Below are 27,056 nucleotides of genomic sequence, written 5' to 3' on the forward strand. Positions count from 1 at the left end.
GGCTCTGTGTGTGCCCCCATCAAAGGCTATGCCCACAGCCCTGTACTCACTCCCCCAGGCAGGGTATGGTGCTGAACGCAAGGCGTTTACCTCACAGTAAAACGAACATGCCTTGCCTTCACTGGTTTTACCTCAAGATAGCTCACATGCCTTAGTTACCCCAAGGCAATGAAATGCAGCTTTATTTTTTTTAAGCACTGATGACAAGCCATCGTAGCAACAGAGAGCTTGTCAGCTCGACAGTGCTCAGCTACTCTCAGCGAGTCTCTGCGTCTACTTGTTGTTTCTCCCATGGCTTGTTTCCCTGCCAGCTGAAAGTCCCGGAGATGCTGCTGGAGATGTGTCCTGTTGCTGTATCGGGAAGTCCCCAAATTAATCACCCAGGGGACCCATGTCTGGGGAGTCCAAATAGTCTGTGCTCATAGCTGTACCGACAGCAGTGGGATTACTGTGAACTTACACACTTCCTCGTGAGGGGAGGATCAGGCCCCAGGAAGTGCATACGGTGAAATTCTGCATTCCCCCCCATCAAGGCCAGTGGGAGTTTTGCCTGAGTAAAGCGTGAGTCCGTTCTGCAGGAGAGAGCCTCTAGGTTGTTGTGCAGGTAGTTACAGCTGAACTCTGCAGTGTGAATGCAGATACGCCGTCTGGCAGGTTATTTGCCAATATTAGTAAGAGCTGTTTTGGGGCTAGTCTCAGCACAAGCCCTCTTGATCTTGGGACACCCAGACATACAAGAGGCAACATGGTCTAGTGGAAAGGGCACTGGAGTGGGTCTCAGCTGATGTGTGACCTTGGCCAGGGCACTTATTTCTCCCTCCCACCTCATGTCTGTTTAGGTTGTAAGCTCTCTGGGACGGGGACTGTTTCTTTTTACCTGTGTGTGTATGTACAAACTAGCATAATAGAGCCCCAGCCAACATTAGGGCACCAAGCACTACTGAAATGCAAGTAATAATAATCATTTGATCTCACTCTAGTTACAAATTGCCCAGTGTTAAGTTCTCTTAACAGCTTTATCTTAACATCACTCTCTCTTTCGTTTCTCCATCCTCCTTCATACATATCTGTTTGTCTTTGCCAATGGCTTGTAACCTAGGGCTGAGACAACTTACAGGGGTAGTCAAATTGCTGAAGTGTCAGCAGGACTATTTGAACTGGGTATCAGCTGCTAAGGTTTTTTTTCCATTTACATTATTGTGAAAAACTTCAAAGTCAGATGCAAGTCCAAGAGTTTTCTTTTTAGACTGTGGGTGTATTTTTTTCTGGACTCATGATGGCTTTTGATACTTATATCACATAGTCTTATAGTGCATTGGCATGCATGGATCATCTCACTTCGGAAAGCCATAGTGGATGACCGTGTGAATGTGATACGCACGCCATGCCTTTCCCTAATGCTAGAGGCAATGCTGCCACCTCTTGGAACTGAAAGTGGGGAAATAATCAGAAAATATGTACAGCATTTTAGTGCAGTGGATATGGTCAGTGTAAAAGAGCACAGTTCCGACATATCTATTTTAAACCCATATGGTTGTGTACTAGGAACAGAGTCATTGAAATTATGAATGAAGAAGGTGAATTAGGTCTCATTTAGACTATATAACTCAACCAGTGTAGAATCATTCCAGTGGCTTTTTTCTAATCCAATTTTAAATGACTCAATCAATGTGGCTTCCTCCAGTACCTTGGGGGAGACTATACCATAGTGCGATAGATCTTACTCTTATAAAGTTTTTCCTTGCTCTAAAATGCAGTCAAACAGCTGGAAATATTGAAGTGCGTGGTCTAGAAAATTGTATGTAAAAACCTTACCTGTTTTAAAAGAGGTTTAGTGATGGATCTGCTGTCTTTATAAACAGCATGGCTAGTTTCTTCTGCTCTATTCTGGATTTTATATAGTGCTCATCACCATGTCATCTGAGTGCCTTTCAGTCGTGCATTAAGCAACGTGACTAACATCTGTCATGTATTTGTTCTCTCATTTCCTCCCCAGTGGGAGAAGTATGTGCAGGGGAGTGATTTCTCTTAGAATTATTTTTATAATTATAATTACACACACACACTGCTATATGCTTATGTCCAAGAAGGCAAGGTCAAAGAAATGTGCCTTGAACTTAGAGTGGAAGATGGTGAGATTTGGGAGTTCATTCCACAGTCTGAACAGGCCCCCAACTAAAGCTCTATCACCTGCATATATGAGCAAAGCTTATTGTAGCAAACTCTTATTGTTGAAAGTACCATTGCGCCAACGCAAAGTTGTTGACTATGCTCTTCATCCTAGAGCTTGAGGTGATCTTTCAGACATGCTGTGTGTAAGCCATTAAGGGCCTTGAAGATAAAGACTGAGACCTTGAACTTGATTTGATATTATATGGGACACAGTTGTAGGGAATGAAGAACAGGTTTGGTGTGTTTACAGTAGCCAGTGTTGCTGAGAGGTGATGCAGTGTTATGTACCAGTCAGAGTTTCTAAGTGCTGAAGGCTTCAGGCCGAGGTACGCTACACTGCTGTAGTCCAGCCAAGAGGTGATGAAGGTCTGAATAGCTGAGGCCAGATCATCGTTTGCCAAGATGGGACAGAGTCTCCTAGCCAACCAGAGATGATAGCAGCATCCACACGTAATGCTTTCTGGGACCTAGTGTTAGTGAGGAATCCAAGAGAATTCTTAAACTATGGACTGAAGTGATCAGTTGTAGATGTTGGCCTTCAACCAAAGGAGACTGCGCCATGGAGGCAAATTCTTCAAAATGCTTTCCTCTGCCCACCAGAGTAACCTCTATCTTTCTCAGGTTCATCTTCAGCCAGCTGTTCTTCATCCATGAGGTGACCTCATCCCAACAGTAGTATCTCATGGTTGACAGCAATGAATGCTTCAGAGAGGTCCAGAGGGCAGATAATGGATGTCTACCCTCTATCTGCTGATAGGAGGAGGCCATCCCTCAGTGCCACTAAGGAATTTCAGTTTGCATGCCTTGGCCTGAATCCAGATTGTGTTGGGATTGAATATTCATTTCAATTAGATCAGGGGTCTCAAACAGAATTTACCTTAGGACCAGGGCCAGTCCTCAAATCCTCCCAGCAGGCCAATAATGTCACTGAAGATGGTGTTCCGAAAAGAAAACATTTATATTGTATTTTTTATTTTGAATTTCTTAGAAATAATAAAACAGTCCTACAACTTTATATTCGTTGTGGCAAAAAGTCACGCTGCCTCCATGGCTGACTCTGCCCGGCGACTAGTGATGCTGCCTCCATGGCTGACTCTGCCCGGCAACTAATGATGTTGCCTCCACGGCTGACTCTGCCTGGCGACTAGCGATGGTATCTCGGTCCCTCTCCCCCTCCGCGGGAGGCAGTGCCTGCAGCAGACATTTTTGGCAGTGTGGCTGCCTGCGTCTCTCCTCCTCGGGCCACAGTGGGGAGGTTCTCAGGCCGCCGATGGCCCACGGGCCGGGACTTTGAGATCCCTGAATTAGATGATTTTTGAAGTTTGCCTTCAGATAGCTTCTGTGTGAGCTTGCTCAGGAATAGGAAGTTTGACAATGGGCAGTAGTTGGCTAGAACTGATTATCTAGGGTTGGTTTCTTCAGTTTTGGTCAGACTATTGCATGTTTTGAAGGAGGAAGGGAAGATTCTTTCCCTTAAAGAGGTGTTGGCTATTTTGGTCATGAGTAGCACCAGTTGCTCACGACTCTCTCACAAGCTGGAAGGAACATGGTTGGATTCACAGGTCTTGGGTGAGTATTCCTTTAGGGTGTCTATAAGTTCTTGATGAGCGAATATATTGAACTTTTGATAATGCAGGCGAGTTACTGATTGCTGGGTGAAGGTGGGGCAGATCCACATTGTTGGGAAGCCTTCTTGAACATGTGTGATGTTTTCAGTGAAGTAGGATGATAGTTTTTTGCATGGCTTGGTACTCAGTTCTGACGCAGGCTATAGACACTCAAGACTGGGGAAGCGGTTTACCACTTTGGTTAGCTCCTAAAACCAGTGCAGCCATTTACTTTGAGAAGGTTTCAGATTTCTAAGGATGTATCCAAAGAGTACCTCTGTCCTGACTGTGTCCTTTTAATCAGAATATACAGCTGGGACCATCAGAGTTCAGAATATGGCTCATTAAACCTCTCCAGTAACATAGATGCTGAACATATATGCATGTGTTTGTGTGCATGAGTAAGCACACCACTGGATATGATTTTAGGGAAATAAAGATCTTTCTGTTCAGGAGCACATGGCTGAGCATAGCCACAGGAAGTTTTCTTCAGTGCCATGTCCTGAACCCCCTCAAGAGTGGAAGAGAATAGGAATTGAGGGTAGGGAGTAGACAGAACTCATTCTTGGTAAATTAGAGCCATCCTGAGCATCCTCCTATTTCTCCCATGTAAAAAGTGGGAGAGAAGGGGAATGGTACCTTCGAGAGGTCATGGAAGTAGAACAGGATCTCTGACACTATGGCTTCCAGATGGAACAGCATTTGCTCTGTCTTAGTTCTCAACATTGTATGTCCATGGCACAGTATCGGGGTGATGCAGACTCTCCTCTTTTGAGTGAGTCTCACATCCTAAGAAACAAGGAAAGCAGATCAATCTTCTTAGCAATGGTCAGCAGAGCAGCTAGCTGCCCCTCAGTCAGGCTGGATGCTGCCCAAGTCTACAGGCCAGCCTCATTGGTGCTAGGTTTTGTCTCTGTGATATTCACCTGGGTCATTCTCTTCTGTGGCACATTGTCACTCCAGATGGAATTGGCCTCAGAATGCACCATGACTAAAATCATCATGTATGTTAAATAAAGCCCAGAACTGTCATTGAAACTCAAGGTAAGGATGGGGAAACCTGCTGATTGTGCACCTAGTTGGGGAACTCTGCTTAGTTTTATGTGTTAGAGCTAGACAGGGAGAGGATGGAATCTGATTCACACCTAGATAGGGTAAGAGTGGAAGCAGGAAGGGTTGAACTGGCCATTGGAGGGACTGGATCAAATTGTAAGTCATCACACCTCCAGAGAAGAGGAGCTTCTCAGTTTGTGCATTACACTCAGACAGCCAAAGGATGAAAATACACAGGAGGGAAACTTGCTCAGCCTGTCCATTACATCTGAATGTGTAGAAGATGAAGTTGCCAGTCATGGGAGACCCACCTTCTTTGATTGCAGTGTCACAGTAAGAAATTAATATTCATTGATGTGCGATGGGATTTTTGCAGTTTCCATGGTTTTCTTTGTGTCTGTCATGGTTCTGTGCTTCTTCAGCACCACCAGGATCTCAGGCAGTTAGCAGGAAGCAGGCTGAGATCCATACAGAAAACTCTCTTTCACTGAGGTGCATGAATGACTATTGCTCTTCTCCTTAGCAACTCTTTCTTTCTTTCTTTCTTTCTTTCTTTCTTTCTTTCTTTCTTTCTTTCTTTCTTTCTTTCTTTCTTTCTTTCTTTCTTTCTTTCTCAGGCTGAGCTGATGTTTTATTTTCTCCAGCAAGGCTGGAGATGTCCCCCTGTGTCTGCAGCTGGTGTGCTCATCTGCATCATCTTCATTGTGTGGTCTCATGGGACACCGTGAAATGGATGCTTGGCCCCTCTTATCCTTTCCCTTAGCCATCAATCCAGGCTTAAAGGGCTGCTTCTCTGCCAGGTGGGCGAGGAATGGATGCCGGGTGCACTACTTCTTCCCTGTATCACTGGGTGGAGATATGGCCAGATTCACCTTCGTCAGCTCTGCGGAGCCCTGTTGCAGACACGTTCTCAGACTACTCTTTTTTTCAGGACATTGTGCTACTGTCCATCCTTTGCCTGCATACATAGACAGATGAGTTCCCTGTATTGTATCCTCTGCATCTCGTGTAGGAGAGACCCATTTTTTTCTTCTTAGGAAGCTTATTCTGTAGTAACAAAGACTTCCTATAACTCAGCTGGGAGCAGCTGTCAGTTCTGCACCACTTATGACCTCTTGTTGTTAATGGGAAGTCCTCCGTCCTACGGTTAGGCCATGCATTTCAATGATTCCCTGGTTAATACATTGATAAATCCCCTCTGACTTTACTGCTTTTCTGTATAATCACAGTTTATTTAACACGCCATGTGGGGTTAGCCAAAGCTTGCCCCTTTGTAGTTCTCTTTAAATGCCAAACTACTGTTAAGGTAAAATAAGTGGCAATGCCCGTCAGTTATGCAAGGGTTAGAGGAAGCAATGTATAATATATGCCTTGACTAGAAAGCGCCCAAACTTTGCCCAGCTAAGGGCTGCATTGGCCAGTTCTGAGGAGCTTGGAGCCCACACCTGATTAGCATAAAATTGAGCTGAATGTAAGGCCCTAGAGGGGAGCAAAATACTGCTTGATCTGCAGGAATGTCAATTGGAGGCTATTGTGCCTCACTCATGCTCAAGCCTCAGGAGCAAAGTGGAGCATTTCATGGCTGGACCAGTCTCAACTGGCTGTGCCCGTATGTTAAAGATCAGGGTGACTGCTGGCTGCACTGTCCGTACTGGGGGGAGGGATAGCTCAGTGGTTTGAGCATTGGCCTGCTAAACCCAGGGTTGTGAGTTCAATCCTCAAGGGGGCCATTTAGGGATCTGGGGAAAAAATTGGGGATTGGCCCTGCTTTGAGCAGGGGGTTGGACTAGATGATCTCCTGAGGTCCCTTCCAACCCAGATATTCTGTGATTCTATATGCCTATAATACATGTAATGTTGTCATGAGTCTTATTCTTGTAGCAGCTGTAGACTCCAGTTAGATCCGAGCCCCATTTTAATAGACCATACACATAGTGAGAGACAGTCCTTGTCCACTGCCTTTAACCCAGCAGATGATCCTTCCTTCTTAAGGAAGCACATAAGAGTCTGTAAGTGTGGGTGAAAATCCAATAAGGCTGTATGACTTGTGACAGTTACTCCTTCATTACACAATGTGGGAGGCATCTGCGTGTATACATTTATATTTGCATATGTCTGTCTATCTGCTATGTGTGTTTAGACAGAGACATGTGCACACTCACAGACACAGTAAATAGGAAAACAAATGCATAAAGCTCCCAAACTTACTAACCACACTTATTCACACAAACAAAATTAAAGCAAACCGGTTCTGTCTCACTGATGGATGCGGTATTCTAACCTGACTGGTTTAATCAAACTCTTGTTGCCTTCATGTTCAGACACAGTCTGGTTCATCTCTTGGTGACAGCTGGCTTTGTCATGCAGCCTTATGCTGGGAAACTGCTGCAATGGAGTATCAAGAAAGGCCATTTCTTGTTTAAATGATACCAACAAAATGAGCTAAGGGAATGGATTTTCCCGGAAAATGATGCCATTGAGCAATCTCTTAACAAAGACTGTGGGAAGCACCAGCATCTTTACACAAAAGATAAAGCTCTTTCCAGGTATTACCTGATTCCACACCTGGAGAAGAGCTCTGTGTGGCTCAAAAGCTTGTCTTTCTCACCAACAGAAGTTTATAAGATGGATCCAGCTGACACCTTGGCTGTTCCTATTCTTGTAGAGAAACCAAGCACAATAGGGGAACTTTGCAAGCTGCTAGATTTCCTCATCTACTATCAGAGTTACATGCAAGACTTTTTGTGAAAGTAAAGTCATTATATGACTTATTGACTGTTCCACTGGGATCTGACACACAATGCTCTCAAAAGTGGAGTAAAAAACAAAGCCAAAGGATAAGGAAAGGGATCTGAACAAATACCCTCCCGAACAGCCAGTTACCTGGACTGAACAACTTCGCAAAAGGTTTCAAACGAGCTGATTGACTCTCCTGATTTTGCCTTACCATTTATCCTCTATGTAGATACTTTTAATAGAGGACTAGTTACGGTCTTATACCAACATTAGGAAGGGAAACTAAGAGGCATTGGCCGTGGGTCAAGAGCACTAACTGCATCAGAGAAGAATGATCCCTTTACTCATGAAAACTGGAGTTTCTACTGCAACTTCTACTACCTGTGTGTACAAGCTGTTGTTTTGTTGGAAGATGGCAAGAGTTTAATAAAATGCTCCTGTTTTAAAACAGCCCCTGGCCAGGGAGTATAGCTGATTTGTGTAGATGAGAGGGATGGAAGGAGGAACGATGAAAGTGTGTATGAAAGAGCTGTTGGCAGGAGCGCTGTAGTCAAGATTTACACACCACCTGTGTGGCCATGGACTGAACCCAAGAGGCAGTCATGCTGTTCTGATCATTATTCCCTTACACTTTCAGTGGTTTGGAAACTTTTTGTCCAGTTGTCTGATTATCTGCTAGATGAGCCCCTCCCCCCACCCCAACTGCTGCAGCTCCTGATTTGGAGCACATGGTGCTGGTGACAGACTACTGGACTATGGGTCTGAGCCACTCTTGATCTATAGGCTAATATGGTCCCCATCACTGTAGCATCTGAGCAGCTCGCTATCTTTTAATGTATTTATAGTCACAACACCCCTGGGAGGGGGGCTGTGCTACTATCCCCATTTTAGAGATGGGGAGCTGAGGCACAGAGAGACTGACATTTCGTGCTGCTCCATGTGTGACATTCATCACTGACTACCCCCTGCCCCAGGACCCTCTCCCTGAGCATTGGGAGCAGGTGAGGGAGGAAGGGATAACCAGGAGGGTTTGTAGCCTGCCAAGCAGAACTGGGAGGTTTGGGGACCTAGGGGGAAGCAACACAAAATTACATTATTGGAGAGAAGGGGAAATTTTAGAAACGGTAGCTGTGGTTCATGTGTGTTGTCTCCATCCAGTTCTCACACTTGGGTTCTCTCTGTCCATCCCTCCCTCACACACTCATGATCTCTCACAAAAATCACTTACTGCTCCCCTTACCCAAAATTCAGTTATTGCTACTTCTGCCCCCACAATCAATTACTTCTCGCCATCCTCTGCTTTAGCTACTAGATCACATTCCCAAAGCCAGGGGTTGAACTCAGGAGTCCTGACTACCGGCCCAGCCTTGCTCTAACCACTGCTGGCACCTTGCTCCTACAGCCAGATGTAAAATCAGGAGGGTTCCCAGGCCTGTGTGGGATCCAACCTGTGATGGGTTGGATCACAGAAACCACCTTGGGGCTGCCAATTGATGTGCCAAGACTACTTCTGCCCTTGCTTTCCCTGCCAGCTTGGGACTCCAGCACCCTGTCTTGTTGAGCTAGACATGGCAGTGTGCTCCAACACAGACGCAGGGTCTGAACCACGTGCCCCAAAGCTGCAGACTTAACTGAAAGCAGCTTAAGAAGTGTTCCTGTCTTTAACACTCAGATGCTCAACTCCCAATGGGGTCCAAACTGCAAATAAATCTGTTTTACCCTGTATAAAGCTTATACAGGGTAAACTCATAAATTGTTCACCCTCTATAACACTGATAAAGAGATATGCACAGCAGTTTCCCCCCCCCCCCGGCAGGTATTAATACATACTCTAGGTTAATTAATAAGTTAAAAGTGATTTTATTAAATACAGAAAGTAGGATTTAAGTGGTTCCAAGTAGTAACAGACAGAACAAAGTGAATTACCAAGCAAAATAAAATGGAGCACGCAAGTCTATGTCTAAGAAAACTGAATTCCTCACCCTTAGAGGAATTCCAGTAAGCTTCCTTTTACAGACTAGTCTCCTTCTAGTCTGGGTCCAGTAATCACTCACACCCCCTGTAGTTACTTTCCTTTGTTCCAGTTTCTTTCAGGTATCCTTGGGGGTGGAGAGGCTCTCTCTTAGCCAGCTGAAGACAAAATGGAGGAGTCTCCCACAGGCTTAAATAGACTTTCTCTTGTGGGTGGAGACCCCCTCCTCTCTCCTATGCAAAGTCCAGTTACAAGATGGAGTTTTGGAGTCACATGGGCAAGTCACATGTCCACACATGACTCAGAACTTACAGGTAGCAGCTATGGCTCACATGCTAGCTTGAACGTCCTCATGTAGACTTCTTATGTGGATTGGAGCCTCCCAAGATCCATTGTCCCTTAAGTGCTTCTTGACTTAATTTGCACATTCCTTTCTCAAGAAGCTGACCAAATGCTTTACAAAGGCTACTTAAAAATCAAGCCAGTACACACCCAATATTCATAACTTCGAAAACAAAACTGATACATGCATACAAATAGGATTAATAGATTCAGTAGATCATAACCTTTATATAGATATGTTACATGGCATATGTAGCATAAAACATATTCCAGTTATGTCATATATATATTCACAAGCATATTTCCACAAAGCCTTATGGGGTGCACTGTCACACAACCCACAATGCTGCCTCTGAGTAAATTGTGTGGTTTTGTGTTGTGTTTCATATTCCCAAAGAGAATTTGTCAGTGTTCCCGTAGCATCTGTCCCTGTTGGAAATGGTAGGGAGAACAAAAACTGACACTGGCAGCAAAACAAATTTTGGAGCTTCTTAATGCTCCCTCCATATTACACCAGAGCAGGGCAGCTGAGCTGGGTTGTGGGGGTGGGAGTGGGGGGAGGGAATTATGGAACTGAGAGACTGACTAACATATTAATACCACAGAGAGAGCCTAATTCACTTCAGGGAAGCACTCCAGATTAAAACATACACATCGTCAGTGTTCCCTCTAATTTTTCCCACACATGTGCGCAGTGAATTTTGTTATGTGCACCAATATGGAGATGATGTGTGACACACCACCTCCATATTGGTACACATAACAAAATTCATGTGGTGGGGGTGGGGCTGAGGGGTTCGGAGTTTGGGAGGGGGCTCAGGGCTGGGGCAGAGGGTTTTGGGTGCAGGAGTGTGAGGGCTCTGGCTGGGGGTGCTGGCTCTGGGGTGGGGCCGAGGCTCAGGGCTGGGGCAGAGGGTTGGGGTGTGGGCTCTAGGGTGGGGTAGAGGGTTGAGGGCTCCAGGTGGGGGTGTGGCCTCTGGGATGGGTCCAGGGATGAGGAGTTGGGGGTGCAGGCTGCTTTGGGGCTATGGTAGGGAGAGAAGCTTGTCCCTGTCATGGTAGGTCTGGGCCGGGACTGGGTTCAGGCCAGTCCTGGGCGGGCGGGTTCCCTGAGCGCCTCTGCGGCACTTAATAGGCATCCGCGCAGCTTACAGGAACTTAGCACATCGTATGATCAAAAGAACATAAGCATTTTCCTAGTTGCTCCAGAAACGAAACTGTAATTAATAAGCCTGTATGATGCAGTGAGCTGACTGCACCATTTCACTTACTATCCTAAACTGTTGGGCTGTGCTGCCATGCTGCATTGCACCTCAGAGGTGGCTGCCTTTCAGTGGTTGGTGTAATGATACATAGTTTGTGCCATTATTAAAGAACACTGAAGTCCTTTGGAATGCAAACTCTACCAGTTATTGTAGTTGGTAATAAGAATAGGGTTGGAACAGGTTTTGAAACACAAACTTCTTCTGAAAGAGATTGAAGCAACAGCCTCAGCAAACTCTGAGGGTATAACAATCTTCAGATAATTAATACACAGAGTCTGGCTTGGCATTAATTCTATCAGTGTGTGGAAAGGAGGTAGGAGGACACATGACTATATATTATCATTCATTATTTTCACAGCATTATCCCTATTTTACAGATTGGAAACAGAAAGTCAGGCACAGAGAGATGAAGTGACTTGCCCAAGGTCACACAGGAAGTGTGTGGCAGAGCAGGGACACAAATTTAAATCTCCAAAGTCACAGACTTCTGCCCTACCCACTCGACCACCCTTCCTCTCAGTGTGCCCAGGTGTTTCTAATGCACCTCTCATCACAGAATCTAAGTCACCATTAAGAACATAGGAATGGCCATACTGAATCAGACCCATAGTTCATCTAGCGCAGCATCCTGTATTCTGACAGTGGCCAATGACAGATGCTTCAGAGGGAATGAACACAACAGGGCAATTATTAAGTGATCCATCCCCTGACATCCACTCCCAGCTTCCGGCAGTCAGAGGTTTAGGGACACCGAGAGCATGGGACTGTGTCCCTGAGCATTCTGGCTAATAGCCATTGATGGACCTATCCTCCAGGAACTCCCCTGGCACCAGTTCCACAGGCTGACTGTGCATTGTGTGAAGAAGTACTTCCTTTTTGTTTGTTTTAAACCTGCTGCTCCATTAATTTCATCGTGTGACCCCTGGTTCTTATGCTTTGTGAAGTGTAAAGAGTAAATAACTCGTCCTTATCCACCTTCTCCACACCAGTCAAGATTTTATAGACCTCTCTCATATCAGAAGTCATCTCTTTTCCAAGCTGAACACTCCCTGTCTTTTTAATCTCTCCTCATATGGAAGCTGACCATACCTCTCCTTATTTTTATTGCCCTTCTCTGTACCTTTTCCAATTCTAAAATATTTTTTTTGAGGTGAGGTGACCAGAACTGCATGCAGGCTTCAACATGAGGGCGTACCATGGATTTATATAGTGGCATTATGATATTTAGTGTCCTATTATCCATCCCTTTCCTAATGATTCTTAACATTGTTTGCTTTTCTGATGGTCACTGCACATTGAGTTCCTTGCCATCACTATGTTTTTCTTTTTTAAATGTGATCTATTTAAGATCTGGGATGAGACCTGGAGCATAAAACTATGACAATGAAAAACCAACCAAACAGAGCTCAGACTAAATGAGACACCCCTCATGAAATTGCCTTCCCCCGGTATCATATGTTAGGGCCATTACCTCAAGATTTCAGGTAGCTGAGGAAGACAAATGCTTTGGGGAGACATCCTTCCCTGCCTTGCCCCCCTCCTGCTGGCATAAGAAGGAGAAATAAAAAGAGTGCCAGGGGCTTTATAGTGTAAGGGGACTGAACTTAGTTACTGAAACTGAGTGGGTTTTTTTGGTTGGCCCTCTCCCAGTATCAAAATAAACGGGAAGGGCCAATGAGAAATCAAGAGCCTGAGACTGACAGTCCCCAGATCCAATGGGAAGAGGTCAGTGCTCCAGGTCATCCTGATTGACAGGACAGGCAGGCCAGTGAGGGAGTCAGGAGCCTGGGGTCCCCTCCTCTGCGTGAGCTGGAGCTGCCTGAGCCAGAGTAGGGCAGAGCTAAGGGGAGAGAAGCCGTCCAAGCTGAGCTGGAGGCAAAGCAGCAGCTGCCAGAGCCGGAGGAGCTAGAGCAGCCCGGAGCTGGAGCAGCGCAGACCAGCTGTGCCGACAGTGAACCAGGTCTGCGCTGCAGCAGGGAGCTGCTGCCCCAGAGCTGGGGAGCGGACATTGCGGGTGCCACCAGTAACACCGAAGCCAAGTGTGGTGAGCAGCTGGGGAGAGCGAGGGGGGACCCTGGGCAGAGGGCTCAGTGCAGAGAGATGTTGTCAGACAAGAGGGCTTGCAGGCTGGGCGCGGAGGTGGATTGTGAGCCCAATAGAAGGGCTGATGCTGAGGAGCAGGATCCTGCCACCTAGAGCCTGAGGGTGTGTGGCCACCGCTAGAGCAGGTATCCTACCCATAGTATCACCGCAGCACAGCCAGGCTCTGGGAGGGAGGCCTGCGATGTGTGAGGAACAGACTGTGACCTGTCCTTACGGCCCAGAGCCGGCTGTTCGTGGTGCCCACATGCCCACAGGGTGGGGTTTCCGTTTGTTCCTTACTGTTCTTACAGTTACTGTTTAATAAACTGTATTTCGTTTGAACTGAATGCACTGATCAGTGGGTCAGGGAAGGGGCCGGAGTGGAGAGAGCACCCTGCAGTGGGGGAACTGTAGCCCCTGTCCTAAGTGGCCACGATGAGACTGAGGGTTAAGTCTCCCCAGGATTCTGGGCCCAGCCTCGTTGGGCTTACGAGGAGTCAGCCACATGGGAGAGTGGAAGGGGAGCCCTCAAGGTCAGACAGGCCTCTGGTAAAGGGAGTGGGAGCGAGGTCTCAGATCCTTTTGCTAGCTGATTCCATCAGGTTAGTGTAGAAGCCAGGAAAGTTCCCCACAATAGTGGGACAATTCCCCTGCTTACAATAGGTTGTTTTTACTCAAACCCAAAAAGTGAACTGGGCCAAATTCTCTCCCATCAGCATCACTGACTTCAACAGGGGGGCTCGGGTGTAAATGAATGCAGGAAATGGCTGGAGCCTGGGGTCTGAAACCCATTGAGGGAAGAGGGTCCCAGAGCCTGGGCTCCAGCCTGAGCATGAATGTCTACACCGCAATTTTATAGACCCGCAGCCTGGGCCCTGAGAACTTGAGAGCTGACACGGGGCAGTGGTGGGTGGTTCATTGTAGTGTAGACATACCCATAGATTCGTCTTCTTCTCCAGGTGTGTGCCAAGGCAAGAACAGATTCTTGGCCCCCCACTCATAGGTTCTCAGCCCTGATCTACCTAGGAGGTAGAGGGGACCTGCTACTGTCTTAGTTTCTTGCAAAGCTCTCCCACTCTCCTGCTTCTCAGTGCTTGATGCTAAGGATATTTTGGAGCTTCCAGCTGTCTATGCCCTTTGCTCTGAGTCCCAGTTCTTGCATAAGCTACACCTGGCTCACTGCACAAGTTTGCATGATTTTATCAGAGAGAACATTCTTCTGGACTTCCAGCGGTGATAATATTTATTTAACATACCAACCCTCCACCCCCGTTAATCATTTACACAGACCATGCAATTATAACATATGGATGTTGAACACGGAATACAAGTGCTCCTTTATGGGGTCTTCTGTACGTGGAATAGCTTGATACTTCTAGTGGCTCACTCATTCAGCATTTTTCCAGCTCTGATAACATCTTGGGTTCAAAGCAACTCTGTGCACACTTTTTAATTCTTAAACATATTTCTTATGCTTTCATGTGTAACATATCGCTACTGTATGTTACATTATTGACTACAGACCTGTATCCGCTTCTCTGTTTCCACCCTCTCCTCCTGTTCTGCCTTCAGCCATTCCAGTTTGGCCTGTGATCTTATCAGGTTTCAAATGCAAAGCAGGATGTGTCACTCCTGGTCAATGTTTTCATAGGAAACCTCCCAATAAAACCCAAGTTGCTGCACTACAGTAAGTGTTGCTGGCAGTTTAATCTCAGGGTGTTCTTCCTTTTGAGTCAGGGCTCAGTCAATGCCCTAATATGGCTTTAAGGGGTGCTGTGCCCATGGCGTGTGAAGGGTAATGCGCAGGCAATGGTTAAAAGACCCTGGCAGTTTTCACAAGAGGTAATAGGCACGTTACCTGGAGTTGAGTGAATAAAGTGTAGGGTGATTTTTTTCATTTTTTTTTTCCATTTTGTGAATTGTCAGCAGACAGACTGAAATTCACCAGTCCCTCCAGGCAGTCAAGGTGGCTTTAGTCAAAGGTATTTGCGACGTACATGGTTTATGTCACATGCTGGGCAGATACCAAAGAAGAAAGAAAGTCTCTTACCAGGTCCCTGGTCAAGTGATAAGTGTGCAATGATTTATATTGGCTGCGTACACAAATGAAGCAGTTCAGAAGGTACATGGGGTCATTGCTGGTTCTGGACCATAGCCCATAGTGGTATACAGGAAAACTGGCCAGAAATCAAAGGAGATCACCCTAGAGGTGTATTATAAAAGGATAATAATACCTAGCTCTTGAATAGTGCTTTAGAGCCATAGATATCAAAGTATTTTACAAAGGAAGTATCATTATCTTCATTTTACAGATGGGGAAACTGAGGCACAGAGAGGGTGAAATGGCTTGCTGAAGTTCAACCAGCAGGCAGTGGTGTCAACTCTCACAATTTTGTTGTGAATCTCTTAATATTTGGTGTCTTTCATAAAGCTCTAACTACTGGAATCAGAACATTGCTTGAGAATCTCAGCTTTTAAAATATGTAAGTTTCTAGCCCTCCTAGATGCAGAGAAATGTTTGAAAATGTGAAGCGAGTGTACCATAAAGGCACTCAAAATATATTGGTTTTTTCCCTGTATTTAAAGTCTACTTTTAAGCCTACCTCATGTGTTTTGGGAGCCTGACTCATGATTTTTGAAGACTTAGGGCTGGCAATATACTGAGCGTATCGCATATGACAGGTGTTTATAAAATCATGACTGGTGTGGAGAAAGTGAATAGGGAAGTGTTATTTACCCCTTCACATAACACCAGAACTAGGGGTCACCCAATGAAATTAATAGGCAGCAGGTTTAAAACAAACATAATGAAGTACTTCTTCACACAGCACAAAAGTATATCTGGGCTCAAAAAATGATTAGATAAGTTCATGGAGGATAGCCTCATCAATGGCTATTAGCCAGGATGGGCAGGGATGCAACCCCATGCTCCAGGTGTCCCTTACCTCCAACTGCCAGAAGTTGGGACTGGATGACAAGGGATGTATCCCTTGATATTTGCCCTATTGTGTTCATTCCCTCTGACGCACCTGGCACTAGCCACAGTCAGAAGGCAGGACGCTGGGCTAGATGGACCATTGGTCTGACCCAGCATCGCCATTTTTATGTGCAGGCCAGTGGCAGAGCTGGGAACAGAATTCAGATTTGCTGAGCCCTAAGTCCAATGCTCCCACCAGTAAGTCACACTCCCTCTTGGGATGCTGGCTGGAGTCTGTGAAGAGGGTAGTAGGAGGCAAATTCTGAAAACTGCTGACAGCGTTGGCCCAGACTTCTATTTCTTACTATGGTATTGATCGTACCTAGGAACCCCCAACTAAAGATCTGGGCCTCGTTTGGGAGATACCATGCAACATGTAACGAAGACAACCATCCCTACTCCAGAGAGCTCATTGATGTGTCAGGACAGACCCCACTGTTGCCAACTCTCATTTTATTGCCAGTAGTGATTTTGGGGATGTTTTCAATCTGTCATAAAAATGCAGACTAGCCAATTCATGAATTTTCCCTTAGTGAAAATGGCTGCCATCTTTCATTATTGTCAAAGAGGCTGAAGCTTGCACCATGGCTGCCATTTCCCTACAGTCTATCTGCAGGTGGAAGTGAGTGTGCCCCTATAAAGATGGCTGCCAACTCCCATTGATTTTAATGCAACTGAAGCCATGCAAAATGGTTTTGATAGGGCTAGCCAGGACACTATTAGCACACAGGGACTGTGAGGGCAGCGCAGACACTGTAAAAAAAGCAGAGCGAGTCTGAAGGGGGAGCAGGAGGCAGCTGTAAGGGTTTCAGGAGAAAGGGGGCAGCGGATGGGAAGGCAGGAGCTGAAGGGGAATGGGGGAATGTGAGAACCGGAAGGAGATTGTGGGGATGGGAGATGGAGGAGATTGGATGGTAGCTCACCCACCCTGGGGGTAGTGGAAGGGAAGAGAATCTCCTCTAAGCACATAGGGCGAAGGACACATTTTTTGCATATGTTGAGGCTGAATTTTGACCCTTAAAAATTCACACATGCTTTGGGGGCAGGTTTTTTCCCCAAAAGCTTCACAAACCTGAAGGCAACCCCCAGCTGTCCACCGGCAAACACATTTATTATTTTTAAAAATCTCATGACTTTTAAGCCAGCAGAGACACACAGATACTATGTGGTGAACTAGAGAATTATTGGTTTCAGAGTAGCAGCCATGTCAGTCTGTATCCGCAAAAAGAACAGGAGTACTTGTGGCACCTTAGAGACTAACAAATTTATTTGAGCATAAGCTTTCGTGAGCTACAGCTCACTTCATCGGATGCATCTTGATCTTCCAGCTGTGATCTTCCAGAAAACACCTTCCTGGCCACTGTGGATGTAGAAGCCCTCTACACCAACATTCCACACAAAGATGGACTACAAGCCGTCAGGAACAGTATCCCCGATAATGTCACGGCAAACCTGGTGGTTGCCCTTTGTGACTTTGTCCTCACCCACAACTGTTTCACATTTGGGGACAATGTATACCTTCAAGTCAGCGGCACTGCTATGGATACCCGCATGGCCCCACAGTATGCCAACATTTTTATGGCTGACTTAGAACAACGCTTCCTCAGCTCTCGTCCCCTAACACCCCTACTCTGCTTGCGCTCCAGTGATGACATCTTCATCATCTGGACCCATGGAAAAGAAGCCCTTGAGGAATTCCACCATGATTTCAACAATTTCCATACCACTATCAACCTCAGCCTAGACCAGTCCACACAAGCGGTCCATTTCCTGGACACTGCTGTGCTAATAAGCGATGGTCACATAAACACCACCCTATACCAGAAACCTACTGACTGCTATACTTACCTACATGCCTCCAGCTACCATCCAGGACACACCACACGATCCATTGTCTACAGCCAAGCTCTAAGCTACAACCGCATTTGCTCCAACCCCTCAGACAGAGACAAACACCTACAAGATCTCTATCAAGCATTCTTAAAACTACTCACCTGCTGACGTGAAAAAACAGATTGACAGAGCCAGAAGAGTACCCAGAAGTCACTTACTACGGGACAGACCCAACAAAGAAAGTAACAGAACGCCACTAGTCGTCACCTTCAGCCCCCAACTTAAACCTCTCCAGCGCATCATCAAGGATCTACAACCTATCCTAAAGGATGATCCCTCACTCTCACAGATCTTGGGAGACAGGCCAGTCCTCGCTTACAGACAGCCCCCCAACCTGAAGCAAACACTCACCAGCAACTACACAACACACAACAAAAACACTAACTCAGGAACCTATCCTTGCAACAAAGCCTGTTGTCAACTCTGTCCACATATCTATTCAAGGGACACCATCATAGGACCTAATCACATCAGCCACACCGTAAGAGCCTCATTCACCTGCACATTTACCAATGTGATATATGCCATCATGTGCCAGCAATGCCCTCCGCCTTGTACATTGGCCAAACCGGACAATCTCTACGCAAAAGAATAAATGGACACAAATCTGACATCAGGAATCATAACATTCGAAAACCGGTAGGAGAACACTTCAACCTCTCTGGCCACTCAGTAAAAGATTTAAGGGTGGCAATTTTGCAACAGAAAAGCTTCAAAAACAGACTCCAATGAGAAGCTGCTGAGTTTGAATTAATATGCAAACGAGATACCATTAACTTGGGTTTGAATAGAGAGTGGGAGTGGCTGGGTCATTACACATATTGAATCTATTTCCCTAAGTTAAGTATCCTCACACCTTCTTGTCAACTGTCTAAATGGGCCATCTTGATTATCACTACAAAAGTTTTTTTCTCCTGCTGATAATAGCTCATCTTAACTCATTAGCCTCTTACAGTTTGTATGGAAACTTCCAACTTCTCCTTATGTATATATATATATCTTATTATATGTTCCATTCTATGCATCCGATGAAGTGGGCTGTAGCCCACGAAAGCTTATGCTCTAATAAATTTGTTAGTCTCTAAGGTGCCACAAGTACTCCTGTTCTTTTTAAGAGAATTATTGTCTACCTGGAAGGTGGAAGCCCCTCACTAAATTAAGTCCCTCGTACAACCTCATCCTGGTCCTCTCTAGGAACTGGAGGATCAAGACCTCTGTAAGTATGTCTACACTGCAACTGGTAGCAAGCCTCCCAGCCAGGGGAAGACAGACTCACGTTATGGGGTTTGAGCTAGTGTGCTAAAAATCGCAGTATAGCTAGAGGTAGCAGAGATGGCAGCTTGGGCTAGCCGTTGGAGTATGTATCTAGAGGTCCAGGCAGGTTTGTACTCAGGTGACTAGCCTGAGCTGCTGTTTTCGGTGTGTTAGTTTGAATGGAGCTCACATTTCTGTGTACCTGAGCAAGGAAGCACACTACTCCCTGCAGAGTAGATGCACCTGATGAGTTCAATTTAATTCCCCAGTTTACACTAGCTGGTGTTAAGGGAGAGCTAATGACCTGAGGATAGTAGCAAGGATCTTTGTCTGTACCAAAACAAACCCCGTGGGGCAAACCCACAACTGCAAGGATAAAGGGTAATAATTAGTTTGGGCAGTGGCCCAGAGAGGGTGAAAAATGGCTGGTTAAAGCTAGCATTTGATGTGGACTCCTGTTTCTCTAGAAGGGGTGGAGTTCTCCTGATTTAGCCAGAGTGAGAAATTAAATTAGTCAAGCACCCTACCAGCAGAGGGAGTCTGTGGACCAGAGGGGAACTGAGGCAGAGGCAATGCCTGATCCTGGAGAGGTGAGAGATCCAAGAGTGTACTTTATAAAGACGGGCAAAGTCACCTTATAAATCTGGATCCAAACTTCCTCATGTCCATAGGTTGCTCAGTTCCAGAACTTTCCGTTCAGGCTCATCTCAAGCATGGGTAGGAAGCAAGAGCACCACCTATGGACTCACTAACACCTCTCCCTGCAACTCCCTGGCTTATCCATGAGAATCTCCATCCAAGCCCTGTCTGGCCCAACCCTGTTAAGCTTCTGAGATCTCGCCAGAGCTCACAGCTTGAGGGGTTGTACTCCTGAGGGTGAAGGGTCGGGTAACAAAAGATTGCTGTGGACCTCCTGCTGTCACCATTCTCATGTCAACAACATTGTGGCCCACGTTGGAGGAGTCGTTGAGTTTCTTGGGGAAAGACAAGGGGTAAATAGCAATGCTGGGGATGAAAGATGCCATCCAGAGCCACTTACAGCTGTTGACCAAGTGTGGCAAGAGGGGACTTATGATTTAGTACATGGGCAGTTCAGAGGGAAGGATGGAGGGGCCACTGAAGCACGCTGGAATAGGCAGTTTTCAGTCATAGATGTTGCTGCCTGTTGTAATTGCTCTTGAGCAGGTACATAAACCAAACCAGCTCCAGAGCTTCCTGTGGTTTCTGTACAAAGGCCAAGAGTAATTTCCTACTTAGTAAAACAATGTTATCGTAATTTCTGTGCTATAAAGACCTCTTCTCTTTTCTTCAGGAGCCAAAAGGGTTTGGGGCTAACTAGCTGGCCAGGGAAGGGTGAGAGAGACAGGGCGCTGCGGTTGGAGCTGGTGTTTCCTTGAAGCAGATACCTGGAGCCAGGCCTGTTTCTTGGGGAACATTGAAGGAGCAGCAGGAGACAGCTGCACAGGATGACGAGGAAAGGAGTCGGTGAAGGAGGACTAATAAAAGCTGGAGTAGTAAAATACCAAACTGGATAACACTTTATATTTATATAAAGGTTCTGTTTATTAATGGCTTATTCAGGGTTAATACATGTCTAGTAGATGTGGTATAATCATGAACAGTGTTTGTTATGGGTGCTTGTAAGCATATTAATGGAAAGCAGAGATTGTTCTAGGTGATGGTTATTAGTAGGGCTAGTCGAAAAATAGCAGTGAGTTATCGTTGAAATCGAAATTTTCTGTTAAGAAAACTGAAACTAGACATTTTGTTTTGGGTCATGTTGTTTAGGGTCTGCTTGAGCCTCCATAGTTCCTCATGGGAGTTGTGATTACAGGCCCATAACAGTGTGAGCTGGCTCCTTTAAGGAGTAAGGAGTCTCCTGTTCATGATGTGGTACCTCTAAAGTACAGGTGTTTAAGGGAGCAGCAGAGGAGCTGGCTAATGGGGGCCTGGCGGTAATCAGAGAGCTACCTCCTCAATGGGTTAAAAACCCTGCGGTTAGCTGACTTTGGGGAAGAGGGAGAGCAGGTAGTTTGGAAAGGAGAATGCAGTGCTGCTGGCTATGGGGCCCATGGATGAAAGTGGGGAGAGACAAGAGCGGTGCTGTGAAGCTCAGGTAGGTCCTGGCTAGAACCATTGTGCAGCTGGAATCTCTTAATCAGAAGGAAGCTGCAGTTGTGAATCTAGGGACCTAGACAGGAGGCAATTTGAAGGAAAAGACTCTCCAGAGAAATCAAAAGCCACAGTAGAGCTGACAGAGCTCCCTGGCTCTGAGGTTACTGGAAGGGGAAGCAGGAACCTGAAGCTCTGGCCTGAGGGTGAAATTGGAAACCCCAAGAGGGAAGGGTTTGGGCCTGAAAGGGCTGAAGTAGACTATATTTCCTAAGGACTTAATACACTGGCCACTGAGAAGGGGAACTTAGTTGAAGCACTCTGTGCTGCTAACATGTTATTGGGAGACCCAGGTGGGAATGGATAGCAGGGTGCCTTCACAAGTACTCCTTTTCTTTTTTCAAGGACCTGCTTTACTATGTGGTGGTGTGCTCTGGGATGGGACTCTGCCCTAAGGCACTTCATGCCTGTATTCTCCCCTATGGGCTGGATTGCATCTCCCATGATCCACTATGGTGTCTCCCTATGGCCGAGGTGCTGCCTTCCCAAACTCCCAGGGAAGCCTTTCCAATTGCACATGGCAATTCTGTGCTCAGTTAATTTTTCCAAAGAGAATTCAAGAACTGGATTGACAGCAGATAGAATCAGTGTAATTACCTTCTGCATTGCCTCAGGTTGCAAATGTTCCCTCTGATGGGCCGTTTGAGATCACAGCTTCTTCAGGTGAGCAAGAATGTGTCAGACAGATCAAATTAAGGACTAAATGATTCAGACGATGAACGGCTAAATTCAGGCTCCTACAACTAGAGAGGAGTGTGTAGGGAGTAGTGGAGCTGTTAAAGGAAGGTGGTAAATCTATGTAAGACTGTGGCAGGCAAAGGGCCAGCAGGGGATCCTAGTGGGAGCATGTTCACCCAGCTGCCCTTATTACTACCTTTACAAAGATGGAGGTGCACTTCCTCTCCCCCAGCATTGGCTTCTGTGTACTGAGGGTCATGTAAGGAGGCTTGGGGGCCTTGGATATACCCCGGGGGCTTGACTGCGCTACTGCCGCAATAGCGATCTCTCCCTTGGGTGAGGGGAATTAGCTGCAACCTGCTGTGCAGGAGATGGGGAGGGGGGTGTTTTTGCTGCTCCCTCTTCCCCCCACCCATTGCACCCCACATGGGCATCCACCATTAAACCCATAGAAACGTTCTCAACAAGAGATGCTCGTCTGACTCTCCAAACTGATCAGTGGAGGGGGTGGTTGAGGAGACTTACATTAAAGATTGTGTGGTGCTCAGATACCTGGGTAATAGGAGCCACATAGGTACCTAAACCAGATTATCATTGATGGGCTAGGGGGAGAGTGGCTGAATCAGAAGGAGTTCACTTATGCCACCAGGTAGTCAGAGAACTTGTCAGCTCTGCATGGGCCCAGTTTCTTTTGAAGAGTCTCTGGGTCTGTTGATGTTTCTCCTGGGACTTGTTTTTCCACTAGCCTAACAGCTGAAATCCTGGGGATGCTGCTTTGTCCTGTTGGTGCATTGGGAACTCCCCAAAAGTCATCACCCAGAGAGTCCAGAGGACTTGTGTCTGGTGAGTCCAACTCTGGCTCCAGTAAGTGTGTGTGTGTAGTGAAATTCTCACCAATTAATTCCAGTGGGAGTTTAGCCTGAGTAAAACATGAGTAAGTACTTAGGGACAGCGCCTTGAGTTTGTTGTGCAGGTAGCTTACAGCTGGACTCTGCAGTGTGAATGCCCATATGTGTCTGGTAGGTTAATTGCTGATGGAAGTAAGAGCTGTTTGTGGGCTAGTCGCAGCACAAACAACCCCCCTTTCTGTTTGGATCCCCTATTGTCTTGAGACATCTAGACATACGAGGGGCAGCATGGTCCAATGGAAAGAGAACTGGAGTGGGACTCGGGATACCTGAGCTCTGTTCCTGGTTCTGCTGATGAGCTGGTGTGTGACCTTGATTGTGTCACTTCCCCTCTCTGTGCCTCAGTTTCCCCTCCTACCTTGTATCTCTTGTGTATTTAGATTGTAAGCTCTTTGGGACAGAGAATGCCTCTTACGTATATGGAACTAGTGCAATGGGGCCTTGATCTGGGTTGGGACTCTAAATGCTACTATAATACGAATGATGACTATTTGATCCAAACAAGAGTTCCAAACTGTAACCGACTGTCCATTGTTAAGTTCTCTCAGCAGCTTTGTCCTCTAGTGTAACTTTTTTTTTTTTGTTCTTCCTCCTATGTACGTTTCTGACTTTGTTTTGCAGCCTTAGGCTTGTGGGCCATTTGGAGAGCATTCAATGGTGTAGTCAGATTGCTGAACTTTACATAGGAGTATCTGAATTGAGTAGTGCCTGCTACATATCCTCTGTGGAAATGATTAGCAAGATTTTGTGACCCTTTTCAATCTCCAGAGGTTTTTTCCTGTTGACATTATTGTGAAAAGCATCAGTTAGATGAGAGTCCAAGAGCTTCCTTCTTGAATGGGGTGTTTCTGTTCCAGATTTGTGAAGGCTTTTGATATTTAATCACAGTCTCCTATTGTGTACAGCACCTATGGGATATGGGTGGTCCAGGCAGGACATACTAAGGTACATTAGCGTGGGAGTACAGATCAGTAAATTTCTCATGTTCTATTTGCATGCAGGCTGCTCGGCCCAGCTCCATTCTGCAGCCCTGCTTAGCAATATTTAGGATATTCCCACAGTGCATCGTCATGAATTGATTTCACTTTTATGTCCACAGTAGATGAAGGTGTTAATGTGACACAGTGATTCTGCCATACTAGGTTCAATGCTGCCACCTCATGGAGATGAAAATGGTGAACAAAATCAGAACATGTATCCATCACTTTGGTGCTATGGAAATGGATGTATAAAAGTACAGGACAGTCACATACATAGTAGTATACAGCTTCATGTGAGAAAATAACAGTAATTAAAATTAGAAATGGATAAGATGAACTAGTCACATCTATGCTATTTCACGCAACCACTGCAGGATTGTTCCCAAGCTTTCTCAACTGTTTCTCTCCTCCCTGCCCACCCAATCCAGTTTTAAAATGACTTGATCAATGTCCAATGGGAGAGACTAAACCATAGTGCAATAGATCTCTCTCAGTTTTTTCCTTGGTCTGTAATGACATTTAATTACTACATTGTTGGAAATATCTAAGACTGCTACAAAATTGAAGGTGCAAACCTAACTGTTTTTTTTTTTTTTAATTGACTGACCTCTTCTGTATGTAAATAACATGCAAGTTTCCCCTCAAAGGGGCCTTTCACCTGATGGCCTCAAAATGCTTTAAAAGTAGAAGCTGGGTCTCACAGCTCCCTGGTTCGCCTGTGAGACAGGGAAGTATCACTCTTCCCATTTTACAGATGGGGACACTGAGAAATATGAAGCTTGGGGTGACTTGCCCAAGCCCACACAGGAGTTGATGTTTGCACTGGGCTTAGATTCCCTGCTTCCCAGCCCTGTTCTCATTCTGGCTCTAAATTTGACAATACTTCAGTATCTGCTTCCACATGGATCATACATCACTTTGCAAACAGTTATGAATGTAGCCCCCTCCCAATCCCTATTTCAAAATAAGTATCCTTATTCTTGAGTTACAGATGCGGGGGGGAGGTCTTGGGGTAATGACTTGCTCAGGGTCACACAGGAAGTTGGCGGGAGAGCTGGGAACAGAACCCAGCTCTCCTGACTTCACCACAAGACCATCCAGAAACTGAAGAGAATTATTTAATTAGTCCATTTTTCTGCTCCTGTGCCTAGTGTCCCATTCCCATGGATCCAATAGCTGGCAGGAGGGCAGTAACTCTGCGGGCGGCAGCAGGGGAGACCCCCAAGCACTGGGGAAGGCCAGTGAAGAGATCAAAGTGGCAGGGGCTTTGTGGCAGCATATGATTTGTTTTCTTGTCAGCTAGTGTGCCATGTGCAGTTAGCAAACAGGTGCTGTTGAGAGGCTGATCATTTACCACACCTAAGGTAAAATGAGAGGCAGTGCTCATCATTACACAGGGTTAGCAGAAGAAATGTATCATACGTGTCTCTAGTATGACACAGCCAATCTTTGCCCAGCTAACGGCTGCAATGGCCGTTTCTCGGGAGCTTGGACGCCACACCTGATGGTCCCATTCCGCTCCATGTCACAAGGCCCTAGAGAGGAGCAACAGATTGTTTGTTTGATCTGGAGGAATCGGCACTGGAACCCAAAGCAGCAGGATCGAAGTGGAGCATTTCATGGCTGGATTTGTAATATCAACTGGCTGCACCAGTGTGTTAAAGATTAAAGCCAGGGCTGGCTGCGTTTCAACCACTCACAGTCTGTATTATATGTCTGATTATTCATGTAGCCTCACAACACCCTAGTAATGTTGGTATTATTATCATCACTATTGTAGCACCTAGAAGCTCCAGTTGGATCAGAGTCCCATTGTGGTAGGTTCTACTCAGAGATGGGCTCTGCCCCAAAGAGCTGCTCCTCCTCCTTTTACAGAGGACGATATGGGTTCAGAAAGGATAATTCACACACAGAGCCAGGAACTGAGCCCAGCTTCCCTAAGTCCCCATCCACTGGCTTTAAATCATCAGACCATCCTTCATCCCTAAGGAAGAACACAAGAGTTCATAATTCTGCATGAAAATCCCCTAAGGCTATATAATTTGTTACAGTTACTTCTTCACCACAGAGTGTGTGTGTATAGACAGACACACATACACAAAGTAAAAGGAAAACTATGCACACTAACCTTTGATTTACGTAGTCCCAGTTCGTAATTTAAAGACCATGAATAAAACCAAGATGAATTCTTTAAGGTTCAAGCCTCCAGGGCACTTACAGAAAATTTAATTTAGTGGAGGATGGTGAATGAGATGAGTGATCAAATTAAAAACTTTATTTAGAATAAAATAATTCGTTAAAGCAAACAGGCATTCCAATAACTATACTCCCTTCCTGAATGTGAAGAATGGATGTAATCCTCGATGGTAGATGGTGCACATAATATAAAATTAGCATACTACCCTTTCTATAATCGATGATAATGCTCCTTAATTAACATTCAAGCCACCTTTTACCATATCCATATTTTTGCTACCAGAATTAAATATTTTCTACTTTCTCACTGGCTATTTAACATAAGCATCATCTGAATTAACATCTGTGTAAATGCAATACCAATAACTATCAATATACAGTAGATAGTATTTTCCAAAACATTAATGTTTTAAATAAAATGTTAGGACCAAAACATGACCTGGAGTTATGCCCTAACTTATCTCTCACTTGACTCTGAATTGTCTTACTTCACTTTACTTGTATTTTAACAGGCTTGGCGTGACTATTGTCAAGTCTGTTTTTAGGAAATAGATTTTTGGGCCTACTTACATTTCGATTTTATAACATAAGCAAGCATCATCACTATAGGATACAACACAAATTTATTACAGCTAACTGGTTCTGCCTCACTAATGGGTGTGGTATTCAGATGTAATTGGCTCTGTCAAACTCTTGCCTTGGTCATGTCCAGACACAGACTAGTTAATCTCACTAGTTAATCTCTTGGTGACAGGTGGCTCTGTCATTC

The sequence above is a fragment of the Eretmochelys imbricata genome, chromosome 5 (assembly GCF_965152235.1).
Source record: "Eretmochelys imbricata isolate rEreImb1 chromosome 5, rEreImb1.hap1, whole genome shotgun sequence".
NCBI classification, from domain to species: domain Eukaryota; kingdom Metazoa; phylum Chordata; order Testudines; family Cheloniidae; genus Eretmochelys; species Eretmochelys imbricata.